Source organism: Chelonia mydas, chromosome 8 (genome assembly GCF_015237465.2).
Source record: "Chelonia mydas isolate rCheMyd1 chromosome 8, rCheMyd1.pri.v2, whole genome shotgun sequence".
Lineage (NCBI taxonomy): Eukaryota > Metazoa > Chordata > Testudines > Cheloniidae > Chelonia > Chelonia mydas.
The window spans coordinates 60,589,755-60,616,209 of record NC_057854.1 but is presented as its reverse complement, the minus strand read 5'-3'; the positions used below and the strand labels follow the sequence as shown (position 1 = coordinate 60,616,209).

The following is a 26,455-nucleotide window of genomic DNA, read 5'->3' as shown; positions in this document are numbered from 1 at the left end:
TTTAATGGAACTGAGAAACAGATTCACAGTGCCCAATAGCTCACCTAAAGCAAGGAGCTTGTGATCCAAGTATGGAAATCAAATTTCCAGATATCATAATTGGGCACTATGTCAATGGAACACCAGTAATTAATAATTAATGTGGGCATAATTTCTAATGTAAGTACAATATGTAGAATAGAATCACATTTTTATTTGAGAGCAGAAGATTTGGAATCTACAAGTCTAATTTTACTGAAATGATCAAAAATGTATTAAAGTGTGGCAACCATAACTAAGTTTTCTGGGACACATTTACCGCTCAGCTGAGCAAACTCCTTATTATCTTCTAGCAGGAAAGCCCATCATTATACAAATAGCTAGTGCAGTACTCCTCCAGCCAGCTGGTTGTCATCATAACTACATTACAGAACAAAATCTGCTGGAAAGTTGGAGATTTATTCTTACTTAAGGTAAGTGTAAAATTAATCAAACATTATATCAAAGTGAAGGGTTCCACTTGAATGAGCAAAAGCAAGGTATGCCTCTGAGGGAAACAGGCTAACTGTCTGCCATGAACAATTTTCTTCATTCCCTTTTTGTGGATAATGGTGTACAGATTCCATTTGTATGAATTGATTCATAAGTAAGTAATTATTCAAGGCAAGGATGTAACTCTGCATCAGCACAGGGGAGGAGGCAGCGTAAAGCACCCTCTTATTCCCCTGTACGGACTACCCTTATTGTGGGTAGCGACATGGTGGGGAAGAACCCCCACCATACTGGTGGATGCAAAAGGGAGTGGGAATTGGACCCACATTTCAGTAGTAAACAAGTTTATCAGAAGGACCCTGGAGTTGACTGACTGATGCCAATGAAACTAAGCACCTCTCTCATTCCCACTGAGGCTCAGTGTTCTTCTAACAATGAACTACCTTAGTCTGGACTGACCCCAGAATGTTTCAGCCAAGAATATAAATGTAATCTTTACAATCCACAGATCTCCTATACCTAAACAAAGATATCTAAAATTATAGCAGCTCTATTCACAGTTTACCATCCCCTGACCTTGCACAGTAACTATGTTGAGAGCTCTTCAGGTTTTATCATGAGTCTTGCAATATTTAATACTTTTCTTAAAACCGTAGCTCCTGGAGGCAATGGGGGGAGGGATAGCTCAGTGGTTTGAGCATTGGCCTGCCAAACCCAGGGTTGTGAGTTCAATCCTTGAGGGGACCATTTAGGGGTCTGGGGCAAAAATTGGGGATTGGTCCTGCTTTGAGCAGGGGGTTGGACTAGATGATCTCCTGAGGTCCCTTCCAACCCTAACCTTCTATGATTCTATGATTAGAGGAGAATCTCAGCTTTCATTACAAAAGAAAAAAGTTTCTAATCATCGTGGCTGCAGAGGAGAACCCAAAAGCATGAACTGAGTGATCTTAAAGACTCAGAAGCCAGAAAGCAAACAAATAGAACTCAGCACATTTTGGTTCTAAGCCAATCATGATTTTTGGGGAAAATAACAATTTTGAACCCTTGAGGTCAGTAATGTTGCAGTAAACTATCAGATTCTGTCAGGCAGCAGCAACACGTCACACTTCTACGGATTTAGGATCTGATTCAGCTCCCAAGAAAGACAATGGAAGAGATGCTCAGTGATTTCAATGGGTGCTGGATCAGTACCTCTATGCAGCTATTCCTTCACCATGGGTGTACAAGCCAGCTTATATAGATGGTGACCGCATATTTCTTCACATGATGTGGAAGCCAATGTGTACTGTTACTAACTGAGTGCTCCAGGATAATTCTTTAGAGTCACTGTTTTTTCAGCAGCACTCAGAAACCTGTAGGATCAAGTCCTTGGTCTGGAAATCTTGGGACACAAAGCTTTTTTGTGAAATGTGACTTTCAACTTCAGTTCCCAGGCAGAAATGCATTGAAAACACGTGTGATACTGTGCGGAGCCAGCTAAATAGTACATGTGCATTGGGGAGGAGGGGAAGACAGAGAATGCAAATGAAGTCATAAATAAGTGTGATTTGCTGCTATTCTTGAGGTCATGCAATTCACTATTTGTGAATATTCAGAGACCTGACACCTTTCATTAAAATATCCTTAAATCTCAGAAGTTTTACAAATTGACACCAGAAGTTTGTTATTTACTGTTCATCTTTCCCAACTCCGAGTCATCCAGCTAGAGAGCAGAAACAATACACTGTTAATAATCCCATCTCTTAAATTCTTAAGAATTATTTAGAGCAGCTGAGGATCTGCCCCTCTGTGTCAATAGTAAAATGGAGCAAAAATGTTCAGACAAATAGTGAATAACAAAAAAGCAACAGTTTTGGGTAGAGCTAAGCTATGTGTTAGCTCAGATCAAATTTGATTACTAGTTTTGGAGAAACTTTTCGAAAGTGAAATATTTTGTTTCAATGTTTTTGAATGGAACATTTTGACTTTGTTTCAGAACATGGTTTTGAAATTTAACTAGATTTGTTCAGAAACAACAAAGAGGATAAAGACACCCCAAACCAAAATAAAAAAGGGGGGCAGAGGTCATTTCAGGCTGAACAAAACATTTGACCCAAAGTGATTTTTTGTTTTAATGAGAAAAAAATGTTCCATTTTGAATAGACCTAGAACTCCACCCCCCAACCTCCCATTTTGACCAACAATCCAAAAATACCAATTATTCCCTCTTGTCTAAACATATTTAGATAGTGTGGCTGCCGTACCTTCCAAATTTAAACTGAATTCTCTGACCATAAATTATAGCCTCACTGTTAAAAAATTAAGATGAGTAAAATGTTTTATGCATTGCTATCCGCTAACTCAAATTCTTACATTGTATTTTAGTTTTGTATTTAATATTCTATTTTGTTTCTTCAGATAGGGATGGTGAAGAAGTTCCTTTATACATTTTTAACAAATGTGAATGACTGTGGGTTCCATTAATCAGGGTGCTCAATGGGGATGTACTAGCACAACACTCAGGGTGGACTGAGTGTTGTGCTACTCCCTGGTATAAAATCCTGCATTTTTAGCAGACAATTTTCAATATTCACTCAAAGATCAGCTGAAAGTGGAGACAAGAGTTTGTCAGATCAAAAATTCAATTAACTGGTAACGATTAGTTCTGAGGATAAGGAATTCAAAAAGCTTAGTTTAATACTCTGCCATATGTGAGAAATAATTAAAGCAATATTTTATTATACCACTCACTCTCAGAAATATTGCATTATCCCTAATATTATTGTTCTATTCATTTTAATTAAAAAAGTGCAACTGCTGACATATGAGAAACGGTATATTTATTATAAGAAACAGACGGTACCAACATTGTCTTATAGGATTCTAGACTGTAGCACTGAATGGTGCTTTAACTGTTATGGAACTATGAAAGATTATTAAATAGGCCAAAGACTATCAGATATAAAATAATTTAAGATATTGTTTAACCCTGAGCTGAATTTTGCCTGCTGATACATGCACGTTGCTTCCAGTGGAGCAGCACATGTGCACCGAGGGCAGAATTCAGCCCCACATTTTTCATTTCCCATTCAGTAACATGAAAGAAATGTTATTTGAACACTAGAGCCTGGACTGGCTTTAAGATACAGCCCTGAACTGAGGGTGGGATTGAGCTATCCTGAGGGGCACCAAAGAAACTAAGATTAGAATGGAGTAGACTGGCTGTGTTTTGTGTATCTATGATCCTGGCTCCCCTTTTGGAGTCTTGCTTCTGCCAAGAGGTGAACTGGAGTGAGGAGACTTTGTATACCAGGGACTCTGACTGCTATGGTCGTTGGCACCTCTGCACTGGGGCCACCCTAAATCTGATCCTAAACTGGTTAATGGGCCAGATTTTTAGGACTGGCTGTTTGGTGACCAATGCATCTGAGGAGGAGGTACATAGGTGACTGTAAAATGGCTTCCAGATCTTCTGACCAGTAGGCTTAAGTATTTAGACCACTCTCCATGGTTGTTTGACATCACTACACCTGCCCTGTTTGGCAGCTCTTCTCAAAATATGCAGACTAAGAATAGTTTTAGGGCCATATCTAGCCTTTTTTATTCCCCCCCCCACATGCATACACCCCCCGCACGCACATGCACACGCAAACACACACAATCTTCAGTCAGAATGGTCTCTCCCTAAGGGCAGAATCGGGCCCATGCACATACAACACAGCAGCAGGATAAGCAGAGCAGCAACAGATAACGTTATGAAGATCCATGCGTTCAAGAACCTCAAAAAAATATATCGAGGGTCAGCCCAGGGAAGAAGGTTGCCTCTTGTCTAAAGACCTTTAATCTCCCCCTCCCACAAAGATACTCTAAATGGTGTAAGGAGAGCAAGGGCTTACAATTGTACACCAAGCCCAGTGTTAAGGTTCAATTTAAATTATTGATGAGACATCAAATAACCAAGGCTCAATTAGTTTTTACTAGTCAAGGACCAAACAGAAAAATGTAGGAAGGAAAGAGTTATTACTTTACCAATCCAATCTGGAAAAGAGTCTTGCAGCATTCAATCTGCTCCAAACAGAGTTTAATTCAACTTATTTTATAAAGTGTAGATTGTTTATATGAAGCAGAAGATTAAAGTAATTTCATATCTATTTTTCAAATTAGAAAATATAGAACATGTGTTATTCAACTGAAGAGTACAATATCCTACCATAGGTACGGCCCTACCAAATTCACGGTCCATTTTGGTCAATTTCACAGTCATAGGATTTTTAAAATCGTAAATTTCATTGTTTCACCTATTTAAATCTGAAATTTCCTGGTGTTGTAATTGTAGGGGTCCTGACCCAAAAAGGAGGTTGGGAGGGAGGGGGAAATCACAATGTTATTGTCAGGGGAGTAAGTTACCCTTACCTCTGCTTCAGAGCTGGGTATCTGGAGAGCAGCAGCTGCTGGCCAGGAGCCCAGCTCTGAAGGCAGAGCCACCGCCAGCAGCAGCACAGAAGTAAGGATAACAAAGGTTAGATGATGGGCACATTGCCCTTTACCTATTAAAACAGATCCATGTAGTCACAGGAATTCTTTTTAAATGTCCTTGTACAGCAGTGTATTGTAGCCACCTTCACAAAGTAAAGAGGCTGATATATACTCCATTATTCAGTGAGTGGAGATTTGCCATGGAACCCACTCCTCAACAAAGACTAACATTCCATAATCTAAACTGATATTTCTAGACCTCATGGTTATGAAGATTAATTTTGAAAGTGTGTGTGACATTGCACTCTATATGATTTTATGAAAATATGCTAATGAGTGTGAATATAATGTAACTGGAATATGCTTCATGAAAAGGTATCTTGTAAGGTATCAATACAAAGCTTATAATCTACTGAGTGTGGTCATCCTATTTGTATAAATGTATCACTCTTGTATATGAAACTAGAAATATAAAATACAACTCTGAGGTCCTATCGTAGTTATGCAAAGTGTGGGCCATTAATGGTGGTTTGGAATCTTGATGGCTCCCATCAACCAGGACAATTGACTGTGGATGACTCTGTTTGCTTTCAGGCCTTCCTGTGAGTCAGGCTGGGAGGAATGAGGGCTTGAAGTCTTACAGTGACATGTGATCATGTCACCTGAACTGGAATCCATCTTTAACCTGGTGCTTTTCCATTTAGAAGGAGGGGTGGGAACCCAGAGAGGGACAAAGCATTACAGCCTTATGCAAAAGATATATAAGGAGGTGGAACAGAACAAAGGGGGCTGAATGAGAAATCCACTAGCTACCACCTGAGCTGGAACAAGGGCTGTACCGGGGAAAGGATTGTGCGCAGACTAGGAAGGCGTCCAGTCTGTGATAGAAGCTTATTGAACCATCTGAGGGTGGGGTTTTATCTGTATTCAGTTTTCTTACTGTATTAGGCATAGACTTGCATGTTTTATTTTATTTTGCTTGGTAATTCACTTTGTTCTGTCTGTTATTACTTGGAACTACTTAAATCCTACTTCTTGTATTTAATAAAATCACTTTTTACTTATTAATTAACCCAGAGTATGTATTAATACCTGGGGGGACAGACAGCTGTGCATCTTTCTCTACCAGCGTTATAGAGGGTGAACAATTTATGAGTTGGGCATCTGAGTGTTGGAGTCAGGAACACTTCTTAAGCTGTTTTCAGTTAAACCTGCAGCTTTTATGGGACATGGTTCAGACCAGGGTCTGGGTTTGCAGCAGGCTAGCATGTCTGGCTCAAACCGGCAGGGCACTGAACCCCCAAGCTGGCAGGGAAAACAGGTTAGAAGTAGTCTCAGCACATCAGTTGGCAGTTCCCAAGGGGGTTTCTGAAATCCAACCCATCACAGTGTGAAACAACTATGAACTGATGCATTCTAGTCTTCCTAAATCTGAACAACTTGAAACAATAGCTCTGAGAGGCATGAACAGCCACATACACAAATAGCTAATTGTGAAGGGAAAAGGGATAAATCAATGTTGTTAAAAAAAATCCAACTAAGTGCTTATCCCACTATCTCAGACTGCTTCTCTAAGGTGCCACAAGCAGAATCTCTTACCCATCTTCCAAGATGTCCAGCCTCCCACCTGACAACTTCTATCATAGAAAATGTGCCTAAACCAAAATCTGCAGCTTACTGAAAAATGAAAAGGCGGCCACAACAGAAAATAAATTGAGAGTTATATCAAAATAAATAACATGGGGTGACTATGAATTTGTTATTCCTTTTCATATTTAATTAACTGAAACCCCTCAATCTTCTAAGTGAATTGAATTTCAATCCTGCTATATGGGCATGCCACAGAATTTAGATCTATCTCCTCACAGAGTACCCCACTTCTGTGGGGAGTGGGAAAAGGATCCAACAGGGTATTCTTTGCACATCCCAAATTCTCAGTGTCTTCAACAGGAAGAGAAGCTTAGGATATGCAGAGAGAGTGCAGAATAGGGCCCACCGGAATTTAATTCCTGTTGGACTTCCACAAGATTTGATAGTGGCATTTCGAATGATTTTATAGAAAGCAAACTGATTCTCAGCAGCATAATATGGATGTTTTAATTTGCAGATCCTGCATTTCATATAAGTCAGTCTCAAGGGGCAATGCTTTCAAAGTGGCACCTGGGACCTCAGCAGCATGACGACTATTCATTTCAGTAGGACCCACAGGACTAAATCCCATTCATTACTTTGAAAGGAAGTGTTATGGTTAATTTCTGATCCAGAAGTTATAGGAATTATACACAGTAGACTGTCTATTGTAGGGCAGAATTCTCATACACACCCACCAGTCAAATCATAAAGCATCTGCAGTTTTTCAGAAGGAACAAAAATAGCTTCCAGAGTGATGCATTCAGTTGAAAACTAAGCATCAAATTCTAGTCCTATTGAAGTCACTTAGTTTTTCCCATTGCCTTCAGAGGGCCAGGATTTTACCTTAATACTTCATTGATATCTGAAATAAATGTAAGTTATAAATACCCTGATTCTGCCAGCCTCTATACTCTCCCCAATGTACATGATTAATTAGAGTGACTCTCAGCAAAAGTTAATTGCTCAGGGGGAGGCTGCATATTATGTCACTTTACAGTAGGACTGCCAACTTTCTAATCCCCAAATAACGAACCATTGCCCCGCACCTTCCCTGAGGCTCCACCCCTCCATCCACCCCTCCCTTGAGTGCCCTCCCCCGCCCCCGCACTCCATCCCCCCTCGCTCTGTTGCTCACTCTCCCCAACCCTCATTCACTTGCACATTTTCATGGGGCTGGGACATGGGTGGGGCTCCTGGATGGGGCCAGAAATGAAGGGTTCAGAAGGGGGCTCCAGGCTGGGGCCGAGGGGTTTGGAGTGCAGGAGGGGGTTCTAAGCTGGTGCAGGGGGTTGGGGCACAGGAGGGAGTTTGGGTACGGGAGAGGGCTCAGGGATGAGACAGGGGGTTGGGGCATGGGAAGGGTGAGGGGTGTGGGCTCTGGGCACCATTTACCTCGGGCAACTCCCCGAAAGTGGGGACATGTCCCTTGGCTCTGAGGCGGAGGTGCGGCCAGGCAGCTTATCCACAGGCACCACCCCCACAACTCCCATTAGCCATGGTTCCTGGCTAATGAGAGCTGCAGAGCCAATGCTTGGAGTGGGGGCAGTGCGTGGAGCCTCCCCGGCTGTGCCTCCACCTAGGAGCCAAAGGACATGTCAATGCTTCCGGGGAGCCTGGTAGGGAGCCTTCCTTAGTCCCGCTGCACCACCAACTGGACTTTTAATGGCCTGGTCAGCGGTGCTAACTGGAGCTGCCCAAATGCCTTTTTGACGGAGTGTTCTGGTCAAAAACCAGACACCTGGGCAATCCTACCTTACAGACCTGGCATCCTGTGGACAACAAGGAACCCATGTTCCAGTTTTGGCTATAGTTATGTACATTATGCAGAAACAGCAGGTCTAGATACAAAGAGGATGATCTCTCTAGCTATACCAAAGTCACCATGATGGCATCTGGAACTACTTATTGGGTGGGTATTGCTAACCAGAAGTTGGCAGAGTCAGCGAAGAAGCCAATTTTGCTTTTACCCATATTAGTTCGGTTATTGTGGGACTGAAAGTATAGGTCACAGGAGGAGCCAAAGGAAAAAACTCTGCCATGTTCCACCATGCAGAAGAGGATAGTGGTATTTTCTATCCCCATAGAATGAGCTACAGGCCTGGCCCACAAATCTCACCAATCCCTCAGGAGGCTTGTGCTTAAGTAACATCATGAGAGCATGGTTTCCGCACACCCCAGCTCCATTGGAGCTGCATTGTCAGAATTCCCCCTGATTATGACTTCAACAGGACACATTTGCCCTGAATATCTAGGCCTGAATATCTAGGCGCTGTATAAGAGTTAATATAACCTGGGATGTATTTCCTGTTCTAATTCCTATGGATCTGAGATAGCGGTATGAAGATGGGGAGAAGGTGAAGGAAAATATACTTGTCCCTCTGAAGCCACTCCTGTCCAACCCAGCCAGTCTGTGTCCCCTCACCACAAGTAGAATCCAACCCCATGGAAAGTCCTGCAGGTGAGTTGCTGTGTCATAGAAGTGGTTTATTCCTTTTCTGTGAGGGACAGTTAAGGTCTACACAGATTCAGGTGAAATATGATCTGGTCTCATGTTCTTGCCCTCCATTCTGCCCTTTATCTTAGAATTTAACAAAGAACACAGCAAGAATACTGGCTGTCAGGGATAGCAAAGATTTTAGTTTATAGCCTAGAACAGAGTTTTTTAATAATACCATTACTATTGGGTTCAAAATTCATCTTCTAGCAGATAAAAGGGAACAACATAAGAGGGATCATGCAGCATGCAAAAGTCTACCTGAAAGACCATTCCAAATAGGATTTAAATGTTAGGAAATATCTCCTGCAAATCCCCTTCCATTTTGAGTATTCTGGGCTCAAAGGCCTCTTGGAATGGGAGGCTTTTCCACAATGCCCAATTTGTATTATTTAGACCCTCCGCTGACATAATATTTCTCCTCATTAAAAACCAGTAAGCTTAACTGAACCTTTAAAACTAGCCATAATTCAACACATCCATTGTACTAAGCAAATCTGAACATACCTCTTCCTGGGTACACACCTGCACTTTCTATAGACACAATTTGTGTCTATTTTATTTTTTGTAACATCACATCATCATAACAAAGCAATCCAACTTTACAAAGTGCTGAGAGGAAAGATGGATTAGAGTTGAGGCACTGGATTGGGATTCAGGAGATCTTGTTTAATACTCAGTTATACCAGACAGACTTCACGTGACACCTTGATCAAGTCATTTGGATGAAATCCTTGCCCAACTGAAGTCAATTAGAGTTTTATCACTGATTTCAATGGGGCCAGGATTTCACCCAGAATTTCTCTGTACCTCAGTTCCCAAAATGTAAAATAGGGATAAATACTTCCTTTCTTCCTCCTTTTGTTAATCCTGTCTATTCAGATCATAAACTTTGAAGAAGGGAGTATGTACTGTGCTAGCACAATGGAGACTCCATTTCAGTTGGCATTTTTAGGCACTGCTGCAATACAAATAGATAATAAATAGCAATTTATAGCTTCCTAATTTTCACAATGCTCTAACATTCCAATTTCAGTCACACTCTCCATTGCAGACTCTTCTACAGGTAATTTATTTTAGCATTCATTATGGAACTTCATCTCAAGATGCATAACTCTTACTAAATAATCTCATTGTAAAGCCTGGAACAGAAAGGAAACTATCCTTTAAGTACTTCTTAATCTAGCACTTGTTGATAAAGACTTTGTACATTGCAATATAAAATAGGAGTAAAACATGGACCACACTCATCAAGAGATGCTGTTGACATTTCATGTTAAATTTACTGTTGTATGACATCATGCTTTTAGTAATAAATAAATAAAGCATCTTCCTTTCCTTCTCATCTGCTTGAGATGTGGCTACTGCCTTCTCAGAGGCAAGATATCAAGGAAAAGATACTGTTGCCATAACAACCACATTAAATAGTGCAAGGGAATACACTAATGTTTTCAGTTCATTTAAAGTGTTCACATAAAGAGCACTTGAAACATAAAATGAGATCTACTGAAGTATGAGCATAAAAGCTACACAACACTGTTACTATAGTAACTTCTGTTGTAATGTATTGTTTACACAGTATATTCTTGAACAGATAAATCATCTTCATTAAGAGCAAGGTACATCTTTAGAATCTGTTGGAAGAGTAAATAAGGTTACAGACTTGGCAAATATTTATGTCATTATGCTGGTATCTGGACAAGTATATTAGTAATTAAAAAAACATGGAAAATCTCAAGAATCACAGCTGTGTCTAACACAAAAAAAGTACATTAAACTGATTTAAAAACAACAGACCAAAGAAATTGAGAGAAGACTTTCACTTCGTCCTTAAGTTGCATCACTTGATCTAAATGTGGTACATAGTTTATGCAATATTATACTATATTCTGAGAATTCTGCTATACCGAGATATGAGTAAACAACTGAACTGTTAAACTAATTTTATTTGTCAATTTAGACTTCAAGCCAGCAGCTTTATTCTCCTTTTGACTTTTGGCCAAAGCAAATATTGACTTCAATAGCTCGTCATGGAACAATGGCAGGATGTAGCCATTAGTTTTATCATCCCTCACGATTTTCTGCATGAGTCCAGCAGACGCTAGAGCCAGTCTAATGATGACCTGAGAAGCTGCAGCCCTCTTGTGAATTTGAGCCCTGTCTGGGGGAAAACTACCTCTGATTTTCTGCCTTCTCCACTCTTACCCTAATAGTATCCCAATGCTAGAGGCTCACTGGTATCTGGTAGCATGTTTCAGCTGGCCTGGCAAATTGAGCTTACCCCGACTCACTAATGTCATAACCTGTATCTAAAAGGTATCACGTTAAGATATCAATAGATAGCTAATGACATACTGCTCATTAATAATGTGTGGTGTATGTACGGAGGACAAATTCAAAGTTACCAAAACACCCGGAGACTGTAATTATCAGTGTGTTCTGCCAGACAGAGCTAAAGTTACCTTACCCTAGACAAAGGAATATGGTTCTGCTATCCTGACGGTATTTCCAAGGTGCATTATGAGGCAATGGGAATGCAATTTACATAGATAAATATTGAAATTCAAGCCGAGGAGGGGAGGAGATCTTCCTCTACTGTAAGACTGAGTGGTTCAGATTACAGGAAACAGATCGATTTGTATTTTAGCAAACAGCAGCAGGGGGAGAAACTAGCATGAAACTTCCTTCACCAGGAGACTCCATGTCCCCTTCCTCACAGCTTGAATAAGATTTACTTTGGGAGCTAAGCTTCAGAAGAATCCATTTCAAAAGTTCACTGGACTAGAAAAGATAGTGGTAAAAAAAACCAAGTTATCTTTCACCTAAGACAAGAAAAGAACCAAGCATTTTACACTTTGTAGAAGATCCTGAGCAGAGGGGTTGGTCACCATCTTGCTGGAAGGTAAATTTAACAAAAGCTGTAGCTGGTTAAGTCTTAGCCACTAGAAAGTGTTTTTCACTTTGTTTGCCTGGAATCATTTCTAACTATCCTTTATACCCAAACTCACTTAAAATCCTATCTTCTTTTGTTAATTAACTTGTTTTACTTTTGGTCTAAATCAAACCACTGCTGTGTTTGACAAAGTGATTGTTAACTCCAGTTAATATGATAAGCTGTGCATTTTGTCGCTTTAGAGGAGCAAACAAACATTTTTCTGAGTGGTCCAAGAGAGGTCTGGACACATCAGTCCAGCCCTCTCTTGGACAGATGGTTTTGGGGAAATTTGTGAGTGTAACCCCTACATAAAGAAACTGGGTGAGAGAGAAGAGCAGGTCTGTTGTGGAGTAACAAGGAGGCTGTTGGAGTCAGACTTGCTCCATCAGAGCTCGCTTGTCTACAGGCTGTTGGTGTCCAGGCTGTGAGCCACAGCAGCAGAGCATTTAAGGCACTCAGGGTTACAGGGCAGGCAGTGGCAACCCCTCACTGGTCTGGATTGCACAACACAATGGGGTATGGATCTCCTGGGGCAGAGCAACCAATTGGAGCTGCTGCAGGTACTATCCCCAATCACTCCCAGGATCAGACTTCCATCATCACTGGCTGCAAGCAGGGTGAGAGTGCCCAAGACAGCACTGTTACTTCCTCCCTTGCCCCTCAGATAAGCAATGTATGTCTCCTTTGCTCCTCCCTCACTCCTGGGGCACCAGTCCTTGGGAAGAAAAGAAAAGGATTCTAGTGTAGTCCACCCCCAAGCCTGGGATAAGAGGGGTGAAGCACCCCAGGATCTGGGGAGGACAAGACCTGATGGGGGTGGACAAATGCAAGAGCAGAACTGATGGGAGTTTAAGGTAGAATTAATTGTTGGATGTGAGGTGGGGGTGGGGGACAGGCAGATATAGAACAAGGGCTCCTAAAGAGGGGGCCACAATCTTAATAAGTTTGGGAGCATTGGCAACACTAGTTGTCATGAACCAGTGGAGACAGACATGTGGGATTCAAAAATCAGACCAACGAAAGAAAGACTTATCTGCCCCCTGCCAAAAAAAAAAAAAAAAAAAAAACTGGACCAAACTCATAATTTTTGAGCTTTCGGGGTGGGCAATCCTGTGCTATTCATTGTCCAACTGAATACCTGACTGAAAGCTCTGGAGAATTCTCCTTCAGAAGGGAAGAAACAACAGAGGCCTTCATTTATTTTCTTTGTAAACTAAAAAGAGAAAAAGCATGTGCTAAAGTGACTGTGTATAGCATCTCTCTCAAATAGGGGCCTAAAATTAGTGTCCTAATTCTATTTTTAGGCAGCTAAATAAGTAGCCAGATTTTCCAAAGTGCTGAGCACTCAGCAGTTCCCAGTGAGGTCAGAGGCAGCTTCTGGGCACTCAGTACTTTGGAAAATCTGGTCACTTATCTAACTACCTTAGAATAGAATTGAGAAACTAACTTAGTTTCCTCATTTTTAAAAAATCTTGGCCCCAGAATTTCGTCTCTGTTCAAAGTTGCATCAGTAAGCCAGTGGAAAACACAGATAACATTTTAATTAAAGCTGGTGTAAAGGAGGTCACTCAGCACAGACACAACTCCTTGTGCCAGATGTGGCATAGCAGCTCTCTGTTTGGCACACCCTGCTGAGGGTTAATCCATCACTCCAGTGTCTCTCTTCCTGCAAGTTGGCCCTCAGGCCCAGTCACACTTTAGTCCACCTCTTCCAGGGTAACAGAGTCCAACTGAGCTACAGTCCAATGACCTTGCAGTAGATTTTCTATCTATCTCTAGGCTCCACGATCCTTACACCCCACTTTCCTCTGTAGCTAGTAGAGGAACCCAGGTCCTCCTTCTGCTTGAAGTTCAGTCCATATATCCTGTAGCTGGCAGCCAAGGTCTGTTCCCTCAAACTCCTTGCTACTTCCCCAGACCGCTTCCTACTTCTTCTTTTCCCCCAAAAGCAACTGCAGACACTCTCCTACTGTAGTCCCAGCTTTGTACAGATTTTTGGCTTTCTAATGACCACCTTCTTCTCCCCAGCTGGGCTTCATTATAAATTAAGCCTGACTTTCTCTCTTGAACTTGCTGCTAAATATGTTAAATGGCCCATATCAATCCCTTCATTGCCTGTGTGGGGACTACACCCAGTTTATACTGATTCAATTTAATTTGATAAATCATCAGTTTAAGATAATTTGATTTTAAACCAGGATATGTTGATTAAGTGTCTCCTCAATGTTTTGTACTGATTTAACTCAATTGGTTTTAAACTGGAGCAATTTAAAACATAGACAATGGCTAAGTAGTACTTTTATTGCAATCATTTTGTTTCTTCACTAAGATCACATTCACATGTTGTAAAATAAAAATGGGCCTTAACACTTCATGGCATAACTATAATCCCATTATCTGCAAATCATCACTTTAATGACTTTGCGGGCTTCAGTAGACCTTATTATGCATATGAATGTTATCCCACCCTAAAGCAAAGGAGAAGGTTGTGGATGGAAGGACTGTAGGATCTCTGTATCCACATGTCATTCACATGATAGAAATTCTGAAAAAGTCAATACAATCTAGGATCTAAAATGTTTACATAGATTAAATAGGCATAAAAAACTGTAATATTATATGTAGCACTAACACTGGGAAAATCATGGTCACATTAAAGTCTGTTTTGTTCTTGAATTCTCAGAAAAACTTTTATTTCACCAATATACTAATTCTGTGCTTTGTAGACAAATTCCTACATAGCATTGTTAGTAGGAACTGTTCATAAAAAGGAGTGTTTCACAAGAAGATGAGTATATTTTCCTGGCAATACATACTAAGATAAGAGGCTTGCACATTTTACATTCAATTTTCAGTAAAAGTTGGCATACTTTTTCTTAGGTTCTACATAAAGTTTGACTGTGTAATAACAGTGAAAGGAAAGCAGAACTTAAAATTACAATCACATGATGAAAAATTGTGGTCTTCCACATATTTTAAGTTACACGAGAACAGAAAAGCTTTTTTAAAACATTGAAATGTGACGTACAAGATCACCAACCTTTTTTGGTCAGACTATAAATTCTATAAAATTAAAGTTTAAAATAAAATATTAGGTAAATTGTAAGTGTAATGGGAGTAGAGGACTACAAAATAGTAAGATACTTAATAGCACTCTCTCGCAGAAACTTATTTTTGTCCCTTCAATAGGTGGTAAGGCATTAGCATTTCTATAGCTGAAATTATTTCCAAATGCACCATGTCTGGGGATAAAATTGAGAATGATTATTACTGAAAATTATAATCAAGATTACAGTATGTTGATAGGTGTTTCTCAAAGATATCTGAATCAAAATGCATGCAGTCTGGTTGGGTAAGTTTTTGGGCTAAATTCATAAGGAGGAGTAGCATCTAAAGTACCCTTTAGACACCACTGGCATTCACAAAATCCCTGCTCAGCTGCTGCCTAATCTTTTAGGTGCTTAAGTTTCCACTGGTGAAGTCCCCAGGTTGCCAGATTTCAGCAGCTGGTCATGCACTCAACCACTAAGTCCTGACCCTGTCCAGCAGCTTTGCAGGTAACTGATGCCTAAGCCCTGGGGGGATTCACAAACTAGGATTGTCCTGCCTACTTTACCTTCAGGGCCCAATCCAGTAGGTACGCTAGAGCATCCCTAAACCTGCATATGACAGCAGAAATGGTGCCCTATTAGAATCAGTAGCTCTTTGGTTAGCACACTCACCCACCATATGGAAGACAGAGGTTGATGTAGAGCAGGGGTTCCCAAACTTGGTTCACAGCTTGTTCAGGGTAAGCCCCTGGTGGGTTGCAAGATGCTTTGTTTACCTGAGTGTACACAGATACGGCCGCTCGCAGCTCCCAGTGGCCACAGTTTGCCGTTCCCGGCCAACGGGAGCAACGGGAAGTGGTAGCCTGGCCCACGTTGCTTCCCACAGCTCCCATTGGCCGGGAACGGCAAACTGCAGGCACTGGGAGCTGCGAGTGGCTGTACCGGAGGATGCTCAGGTAAACAAAGCGTCTCACGACCCACCAGGGGCTTACCCGGGACAAGCTATTAACCAAGTTTGGGAATCCCTGATGTAGAGAAGGGATTTGAACTTGGATCTCTCACATTGCAGGTAGTTTCCTTAACCAATGGGTTATGGGGTATACTTCTTTCACTCTCCCCTGTTGGAGTTGTTAAAATTTGTATGAAATAATATTCTTTGAGTCAGAGAGAATAACTACAGCTTAGTGGTTAGGATAGTCTACTGGGAGGTGGAAGACTCAGCTCCAATAAATATTTTATACAAAGTGGAACAGCTGCAACAGGGGACAATGAAAGAGACCTATCCCAGTGGTTAGGGCATTCTCTTGGGAAGTGAGGCACCTGGTCCAAATGCCTGTTATTTGAACTCAAATCTCCTGCAGCCTAGATGTAGGTCTGACCACTGACTATTGGGGCAGGTAAGTCATCAAAAACAAACAACTTGGTTGTAAGCACCCAGTTTCAGGAGAGAGTTGATACTTCTGAATCCCAAGTTGAGGCAGGCACACAACAACCTTTGAGGAGAAGGGCATATGGCCTGAGAACTTCCTGACAACTTGCTTAGGTGGCTCCTGGCTCACAGTGTTAGCTTTCATTAACCTTTTTTTTAGGTGCCCAACTTCCCATGTGTTGTACAGAGAGCCTGAGGGCTTAACTCAGGGTCATGAATTTAATTAAGGCAGCAGGGTACCTAAAAGTTAGGCGCTGCAACACTGAACATTGCTGTAACTAAATTCCCCTTGTTAATCTAGCCCTCTGAGATCAATCCAACACCTATAGAATTCAATAGGAATCTGTCCATTGATTTCAATGGCCATTGGATCATGTTCTTTGGATATTTATAGCTATTTCCCTTTTTTGCCTCAGCCTTCCTCCTGCTGACTTTCTACACACACATCCACACATTGTACTAAAGTATTGCCATCTTAAAAAAAAATTGATGCATTTTAAAAAGTATTTCTTAGTGTTGTAGAACTCTATAAAGGAATTATATACACTGCAGTAGTCAGGCAGATAAGGAATCACGTTAAGGGTTTAGACAGGAATCTGCAGATGCAAAAAAAAATCCATATTAAAGTTACTGACAATCACATTTTCAGTAAACTTTAGTATTTTAACAGAAATATGACTAAAGAGAACAAAAACACAATTTAACAATCAGTAGCAAAAGATAGAGGAGGCTGACCCCCAATAAGTGCACCTGTCTCAAAAAATTAATATACAGGAAAGTTATAAACTACAAAATTCCCATACAGATCCTCAGTAACAACTTAAAGTGATTTGTGACCATAAATTCAAGAAAATATACTTTCAGAATTTTTTTAAATCCAATTTAGCCTATCATATTCAAGTAGGGTGACCAGACAGCAAATGTGAAAAATCAGGACAGGGGCTCGGGAGGGCGGGGGTGGAGGGGTAATAGGAACCTATATAAGAAAAAGACCCAAAAATCGGGACTGTCCCCATAAAATTGGGACATCTGGTCACCCTATATTCAAGAGATGCAACACCTCATAAAAATGGCCTCTTATATTAGTAATCAAATAATGTTTTGTACTATAGCTTCTTCCAGTATATTTTTGATCCAGTCTTGACACTAGAGGTCTTTCTGCTCACCACAAGAAAAGAATCCTGCTATCAGCTGCTACTATTACTGTAGTGATAATAAATTCCACTTGGATGCCATCTTCTGTACTGTCCCCATCATAATCCCTTCCATGTATCAGGTACATAAAAGGCATAATGGATTCTCCATTGGACAAGAATCTGAAGTGAATGAGGCTGTTGTCTATAAGAACCCTGCTCCACTTGTTGCAGAAGTTGGAAAGCATATAGTAAATAAAGAAGGGTGCTACAGGATGAGAAAGCATGGTGTCAGGGTCAAAGTAGTTGAATACTGCTCTGGAGAACTGGATTCTATCCCTGCCTCTGCCAGAGTTCCTATATGATGCTAGGTAAGTGGCTTAAATAAAAATTGTCACTGGTGGCCACTAATTTTATGCTCTTCATTTCTTAAGTGCCCAACTTGAGACCTAGATTTGAAGAAATACTGAGAATTTACAGCTGCAGTGAACTCAATAGGAGCTGTGCTTTGAACATGTAAAGTGAGGTAAAATGCTAAGTACTCCAATAAAATCAGGCCGTAGGCATCAAAAATTGGACGCCCAATATTAGCAGATACCTTTAATCTTAATCTCTGTGCCTCAATATAAAATGGGGATAACACCAATATCCTTCACTGGGGTATTGAGAAAATGAGTTAATAAATGTCTGTGAAATACTCAAATAGAAGTGTGATGAGCACCATAGTTAAGTCCCTGAGGAAGTTATTCATTCTATATTCAAAGAAGAGTTTGAAAAAAATTTATTTAAAGAAGGGTTTAAATAACGTGCAATAAGTTAGGTCATCCATTGAACAATGAGGATAAAACAAAATATTGAATAGTTACTTACTCAGTCAACAATGTTCATGCTGTGGATTGGATCAGGCAGGAGTCCTGTGCAGAAAATATAGTATGTGATCATGTAATTAGAGACTACATCATAATGCATATCCAAAAGGGGGACAAATTAAGGTTTCATGGGCAACCATAATTCCAGCATTTCCTAATTGTTGAGTGCTTGACTTAGAAATCTTAATATTCTTTTGATGTAGCTTTTTCAGTATAATTTCCTAAGTATTTAAAAAGAACCTATACATTTACCATACAGACCTCTGCTACTTGAGCTAATGGAGTAATTGATTGCAGTAGATTGTCATCCCCTACATGGGCAAGCACTAGATGGGGGATGAGACATTTTCTGCAGTAGGTTTCACAGATATTTTTGTTGACAGCAGAGGAATGTTGAGACTCCAGAATCTTGGGTTTCATTGCTTGTTCTGGATGATATATGCTCTAGTGGCCACAGACCCTTCTTCCCCTGCTCCCCGGAAAGCTTGACCCCATCTTCACTTGACCCTCCAGCCTGTCCTTGTCCCCCATCTAGTTCCTCAGCACTGTCCTCTCCCAACTACTCACCTAGCTAGTTGGGACTGGGATAAGGAGCCTGGGGGTGGACACCTCCAATCAGCCAGTCCAGCCCCTCATCTTCCAATTCCAGTCACCTTCCTTAGCCTCCTTGTCCCAGTCTACTCCATTTTCTATTCCCACCTCTATTTCAGTCGCACTGCCTGGATCCAGCAGTGAGTATGCTGAAAGCACTGAAGAGAGTCTCCCTGATCTCAGTTGCTAAGGCAGATGACACAGCAGCCCAGAATAGCAATTGCAGGGAAGAAATCCTGCTCAATCCTGTGCTGGAGCATGTTCAGTACAGATGAAATCCTCAGAGAATTTAGCTGCCAAATTCTAACAAGTTTCCACCGAGAGAGAATTCAGATTTTGAAAAGGCTTATAATTTGGCAAAATTTAGATACATTTTATGAGAATAGCAAAAGGCACAACACCGGCATCAGGGTGACACCCGCTCCTCCCTCCCACCCAAGTCCCTGCTCCACAGCATAAAGTTGCTAGAGCTTCTTAACAAAACAGATGTGAGAATATTTAAGATGGGCTAAACACTGTATTATTCCCTCATCTCATTCTCAGAAGCGTCTGAAATTTTCTTACTGAAACAATGACTGCCTCCTTCAAAATTATATAGACAATCCTTAGGCATACATCAAGCACAGGACATTTCAGCCTGAACAGTTAAAAGTTGGCAAAGTTATAAGCAAGTGAAAATTGGGTCTTAAAATAGGAAGTGTCAGGCAATCTTAACTATAGATGTTGCTACCTGTGCCATCTTCTTTAGATACATACACACATGCATATACATGGAGTGTGTCGTCCAGAGAAACACATTGTCATGGTGTCACTAAAATGGCCTTTTCATATATCTTTCACCTGCTCTTTGAAGAGAGTTTCACAGTTGTCATGGTCATATTAACAGTCTGAAGCTAGACAGATTGTAGTTTTTGTTAACTATCTTCAGTTAACAAAAGCTTTAAAATATCCCTTTACTTTTTTTTTTATTGTAGTTCAGTAATTCTTCAGGAATAAGTCTTTGTTCCATATAGAAAACCAGAGTACAAAAGCAGCACTAAGGTCTTGTCACAAGATGCTCTAGTCAGCACAGGTGCATCTCCTCCTGGCTGTTCTGGGAATTGCTCTCTTCTAGGTCCGACACCTCCCCTTGCAGTCTCTCCCCTCCCTGTTGTCCTCTCTCTCTCTCTGGTCCCCTTTCATTCCAGATGTATCTTAATGACTCAGCCCTCCAGCCAGGTCACCATGAGATTTCCCCTACTAGGATATAGTGTCTCACTGGACCCACTGTCCAGGCACTGTCAACAGCTGGTAGGGGAACCCACGCCCACCCATTACTCTGGGTTCCAACCCACCTCACATCCAAGGTCTTCTCAGTCCCACACCTTGCTGCTCTCCCTCTGGGCTGCTTCCTACCTGCCTCCCACAGGTTCTCTTCTCCACCCTTCTCACTTCTCACTAAGTATGCCCTACCCTCTGGACCAGGATCCCAGGGTCTTAACTCTGTGCCTGGGTTTTCTCCTCCCTTTTGTAATGCACCGAGGGCAACTACAAAATTCCTCACTGGAGCCATTTCTATTGCTGGCATCCTGCCTTTATACTAGCCCAGCTCACAACTGCTCAGCTGAGCTCCATCTTCCAATCAGGGATTGCTTCTGTAGCCTAGTCCCTTCACCTGCAGCCTGTCACACTAATTGGACCTTTTAAAGCTTCCTTAACCCTTTCAGGGCTGTTTGGGGTGAAAACCCAATCACAGGTCCTATTGTCCCTATAATAAAATAAGTCCATAAAATAATATGGATTTCATAGGCTCTGATACATAGTATGTTATTTCACTGGAATTCCTTTATGGTTCTCAGTGCTTTGTTTTAAATATTGTATCTTTATATTAAGTGCCAAATTGATATTTTCAAAATTAATATACTCTGAAAAATTGCTCAAACCTATAAAGAATAAAATTAATATGCCCAGAAATGAAAATCCTCACCTCCCAATATCTTAATTAATTATTGTTTAGTCTACATAAAGATGAAGTAAAGACAAAATTGCAGATAAGAATAACCCTTGAACATTTTTTTTTTGGTGAAGCAAAAATCAGGCATATTTGGAGGGATAGGAAACCAGATCAGATGCTGATGCTGTTGACTCCTATATCTATAATGAGATGAACCAAAGCTTCATACTCAAACACCCCTGACTGTTGTAAAATCTGTAACCTAACCCAGGCATCATTGCTCATATTGTATACTGCCTTGAAAAATGAGGCCACATTTATGATTAAGCCCAAATATTTAGTAAATTTGGTTTCCTCTAACAAGTGAGAGAACAGTATTGACATGCTTGTAACATCTTCATTATTGCCTAAATTAACATTTCTTGGAAGAACAGCCTTTGGCTTTATCTATGTGTCATCAGTTTGAAAACCAACAGTATTGTCTACTTTAAAACGCTGTTCTCCTGGATAGCATCTTAATGTTTATGATTCAGAGTGTGGGTTATATTCAATGGGACTGTCTTGGGGTTGAAGTCATGCATATGGGTGTAGGACACAGAGCCTTTATTTATTTTATTATTGCACCTGGACACCCTTTAATTCATTCTCGAATTTGTAGGTAAATCCTTGTCCCTAAACAAGGATCATTAGTGATACAAAACAAGTTTCCTTTGGTGACAAAGCTCTCTGATGGTTTTGTCTTAAGGGGCAGCCTGTAAATGATTCCTTTTTAATTAAAATGTTGATGCTTATAAAAGGTCAGCAGAAAAACAATGATGTGCTCTAGCTCTGCCTCTGCTGGCTCGGCCCCAGTGAATATCAAGCACTAGTCCCCAAGCTGCACTTGAAATAGTTGATGGTGCCAACACACAAACAAGAAAGAAAAAGGGGTGGGGGGAGGCATGTAGGTATTTACCATCATTGTACTCTAGGAAGACAATTTTGGCAAGATGAAAATATATATATATATCTGTTTAGAAAATTAAATGTATTTTCAATCTTTAAAATAAGATATCAGACAATTGAGAATAAAGTGATAAATTGGGGTTGAGGGCGGACAAAATTTAAATCCATCAACTTTCCCTTAAATTTAAACTGTGATACACTACAGAAATCCAATTATCTGAACAGAATGGGGAGATATGAAATTTAGTCACAGACCGGGGACTTTTCAATGCAAATGATTCATGCTACAGGACATAAACTAATTTCAAATTATGGGACAGAAGGATAAGAGGAGTCTGGATTAATACATGGGGTAAAGATATAAAAAATGACCCACTTGCTTGTAAGTTTTTATTCTTCCCTTTATAATAATGACTTGCCACCTTTGAGAACTGATATACTTTACAATTTCATTTTGAGTTTATAATTTCCTTGTATTATTGCTACTTCAAATATGAAAATATATAAGAAACCATAAAGAACATATGAAATGTTCAAAATCCACCCACCCTTCCCAATGTTTATAGCAAGCTGCTTTTCTCTGTGTATTCATATACTGCAGTCATTTTAGGATGACTTTATTAACCCTCAATACAGTAAAGCTGTCACTGAATGTTCTACTCATCACAGGTGTATATTTCAAATTATAGGCTTGTAAAATAACCTATTCAGGCTTAATTACAAGAATTCATAAACACAAGAGTTCAGTTTACAAAAGGACATAACTTCCAGTTTATTTGAAATAAAATAGCCAAAATATTTGGGCATGATCCCCTGATATGGACAAAGAGCACAGTGGAGAGGTCAGGGGAAGGTGAAAGTTAAGGCAAAGGTCACATTTGCACTTCCCAGATCCAGGAGCAGCTGTGTGCTGGGCCAACACCACAGTGCAAGATGGAGCAGACTTTGATTGCAAGTGGCCAGAACACTCAAAAAGAGCAGGTGAGGATAACAGAGATTAGGGAACCTCACAGCTTGGATTGAATGAATGGACTATAAAGTGGATAGAAAGCTGGCTAGATAGTTGGGCTCAACAGGTAGTGGTCAGGGCTCGATGTCTAGTTGGCAACTGGTATCAAGCTGAGTTCCCCAGAGGTCAGTCCTGGGGCTGGTTTTGTTCAACATCTTCATTAATGACCTGGATGTTGGGATGGATTGCACCCTCAGCAAGTTTGCAAATGGCACTAAACTGGGGGGAGAGATAGATACGCTGGAGGGTAGGGATAGGGTCCAGAGTGACCTAGACAAATTGGAGGATTGTGCCAAAAGAAAGCTGATGAGGTTCAACAAGGACAAGTGCAGAGTCCTGCACTTAGGATGGAAGAATCCCATGCACCGCTATAGGCTGGGGACTGACTGGTTAAGCAGCAGTTCTTCAGAAAAGGACATGGGTATTACAGTGGACGAGAAGCTGGATATGAGTCAACAGTGTACCCTTGTTGCCAAGAAGGCTAACGACATATTGGGATGCACTAGTAGGAGTATTGCTAGCAGATCAAGGGAAGTGATTATTCCCATCTATTCAGCACTGGTGAGGCCACACCTGGAGTATTGCATCCAGTTTTGGTCCCCCCAATAGAGAAGGGATGTGGACAAATTGAAGAGAGTCCAGTGGAGGGCAATGAAAATGATTAGGGGGCTAGGGCACATGACTTATGAGGAGAGGCTGAGGGAACTGGTTTTATTTAGTCTGCAGAAGAGAAGAGTGAGGGGGGATTTGATAGCAGCCTTCAACTACCTGAAGCAAGGGGGGTTCCAAATAGGATGGAGATGGAGCTAGGCTGTTCTCAGTGGTGACAGATGACAGAACAAGGAGAAATGGTCTCAAGATTCAGTGGGGGAAGATCTAGGTTAGATATTAGGAAAAACTATTTCACTAGGAGTGTGGTTAAGCACTGGAATGGGTTAAGTAGGGACGTCATGGCATCTCCATCCTTAGAGGTTTTTAAGGTCTGGCTTGACAAATCCCTGGTTGGGATGATTTTGTTGGAGTCGGTCCTGCTTTGAGTAGAGGGTTGGACTAGATGATTTCCTGAGGTCTCTTCCAACCCTAATCTTCTATGATTGTACAGTGGCAGAGTAGGCCCCACTATGCTGGTCCTATTCCCGTGAAGAATTCCTTACAATGGGGTGATCTTCCCATGACAATTTATGGTGGATGCAAGCCAAATTATGGGTGGCAGCATGGTGCTGTTTTTAAATTTAGATTGTAACAATGTTTGTCACTTAATTACCAGAGAATATTTAGTACTTTCCTCTGCTCTAGATCACAGACATCCAGGGGTGCAGGTGAGCTATATTCTATCCCTCAAACCAAGCAAGTCAGAGAAGATAGGAGCACTCAACAGGACTTGGCTTAGAAAAGAGTGATGACTGGATGGTCATGTTCATATTAGCATAGCCAGACAGCAAAAGGGTCAGATGCCCAGCTGACATACATCAACATTGGCTGCTGTAGAGCTATTCTGATTTAAACTGGCTGATGATTGGATCCCACCAACTAGTTTTCATTTTACTCTTATTTTCCCTTCAATGATCTTGAACTGAAACTTTATAGAAGTGTGTTTGTATTAATCCATATTTCTATATTTGATGCTATAAGCCTCTCGGTGAGATTCTCCTGTAGGGTACATTGAGGGAAATCCTCAGGTGCTGCAAACCATAATGAATGGAGCTTTGATGGTTTATACCAACTGGGGATCTGCCCCGAGCGAATTCATTGGAACAATGTTTTCTTATGGCATTTACAAGTCTCAATAGATATACCTTTTAAAGTGATATGAATAATATCTGCTGATGGACCAATAAGTCAAAACATATAATTTTTCTATTTTGTTTTGGTAACTTTTGTCTTTTGATAGAAATTTAACTATTTTATTTACCTTTGTAGAATTCAAAGGAATGACCACACAGAGATGAGTAAAGAAAGACACCCCTCACGGATACATTTTTGACATTTTCTGCATTTAAGTTGTGTCCTGAAATCTGAGACCAAAGGTTCAACCTACACATCAAGCAGATGAAATGGGCCAGTAGAGAGAGTCATGGCTGCCAGAACTACTCACCTTTAGATCTGTTACACTGGTTGTTTTTGCCTTTGGTTACCATTTATTTCTTTGGATTTGTGGTTTCTTTTTTTGTTAATAAAAATGTTTATTGGATAGATACAGCCCAATCTAATTCCCATTAAAGCTAATAGGAGTTGAACAGACTAATAGATACCATATAATAAACATAGAGGACACCTTACTTATAAAGCCACTCACCAGTCTGAATGTGTAGTCTGTTGTAATTACAACTATCATAAGACTATTACATAAATTAAAAAAAAACAGGGACTTTGTGAATTTGATAGCACTTTAACTAGTCAGAAAATATAGACCATGTCTGTGTTTTTTCCTGCATACTCATTGTTTTCCCTTATTATATGTGAGAACAGAGAAGCATTTACAGTCAGAAAAACTGGAGGATTCTGGGGTAGGTGTTGTACCTAAAACTAGTTTCAGGTTTGGGGTTTTTTGTTTTGTTTTTTTAACTTGACTAGATTTCAAAATGGTGTCCCTTTAAAGAGAGTGGATTTAATTCCTAAGTTTTTTCCTCTAGCTAGGAAACAGTTATGGCTCCCTTCAGATCCATCTCAGTAGGTACGTATTTGACTTGTCAGATTTTCCATTATTCTTATGATTTGTAGTACAGTAGCCCCGAGAGGCCCTGAACTGTTGTACTAAAATCCATTGTGGCAGAGCTGCGACCTTGTCCCCTGGGTCCCGCACTTCCAAGCAGTTGATGCTAGCCTCAGAGGCTCACTGCAACCCTCCACATAGTTCTTTTCTCTCTAGGGCCAGGGTTACAGTCTACTGAGCCCTTTTCAGCCCTACTGAGCTGGCATAAGCCAGCAGGAGATTGGTGAGAGAATTCCCACGGTCTCTGTTGTCCAGATGGACTTATTCAAGAACTGTTTAGCCTCCTGTCCTGACAGGGACCTGTCTTCCCCTCCAGGAGGTGTTTCTGTAGTAGCGGGTTGGGGGGAACTCCAGGTTCCAGTCCAGGGACCCTAATAGCAGCAGCTGTTGGCAGCTGACCTTTTCACCGCCAGAGTTGCTATATTTCCCTGGGCCACTTCCCCACAGCTCTCCCGCTTCTTTCTCTTAATGCCTTCTTCACCCTCACCTTAGGGCTCCCTTTCCAGTGGCTTGAGGGTGTCTTCATTACCCAGACCTTCAGCCACATTTCCTCTCCCCAGCTCACCTTGACCTGACCGGAGTGAACCCTTTTATAGTATCAGAGGGGCCTTCATTAGAGTCATGTGTTTGCATTAGCTTAACGGCCTCACCTGACTCTTTGCAGGTTAATTGGAGTCAGGTGTTCTCATTAGCCTAACAGCTTCAACTGACTCTTTGCAGGGTAACTGGAGTCTTGTGTCCACCCTTGCCTGGAGCAGCCTCTGCTCTGGTCAGTCAGGGAACAGAAAACTGCTTA

General features: G+C 41.0%; 1 long non-coding RNA gene across 1 annotated transcript in view; it reads right to left on the bottom strand.

The window, feature by feature from the left end:
• LOC122461496 overlaps positions 1 to 26,201 on the bottom strand; it is a 47,460-nt gene extending 21,259 nt beyond the window's left edge. The window contains exons 1-2 of the long non-coding RNA XR_006283427.1: positions 26,147 to 26,201; positions 18,470 to 18,513 (exon numbers count right to left, since the gene is read on the bottom strand). This is a non-coding gene — a long non-coding RNA (uncharacterized LOC122461496). The remainder of the gene's footprint in view (positions 1 to 18,469; positions 18,514 to 26,146) is intronic.
• Positions 26,202 to 26,455: the final 254 nt, after the last annotated feature.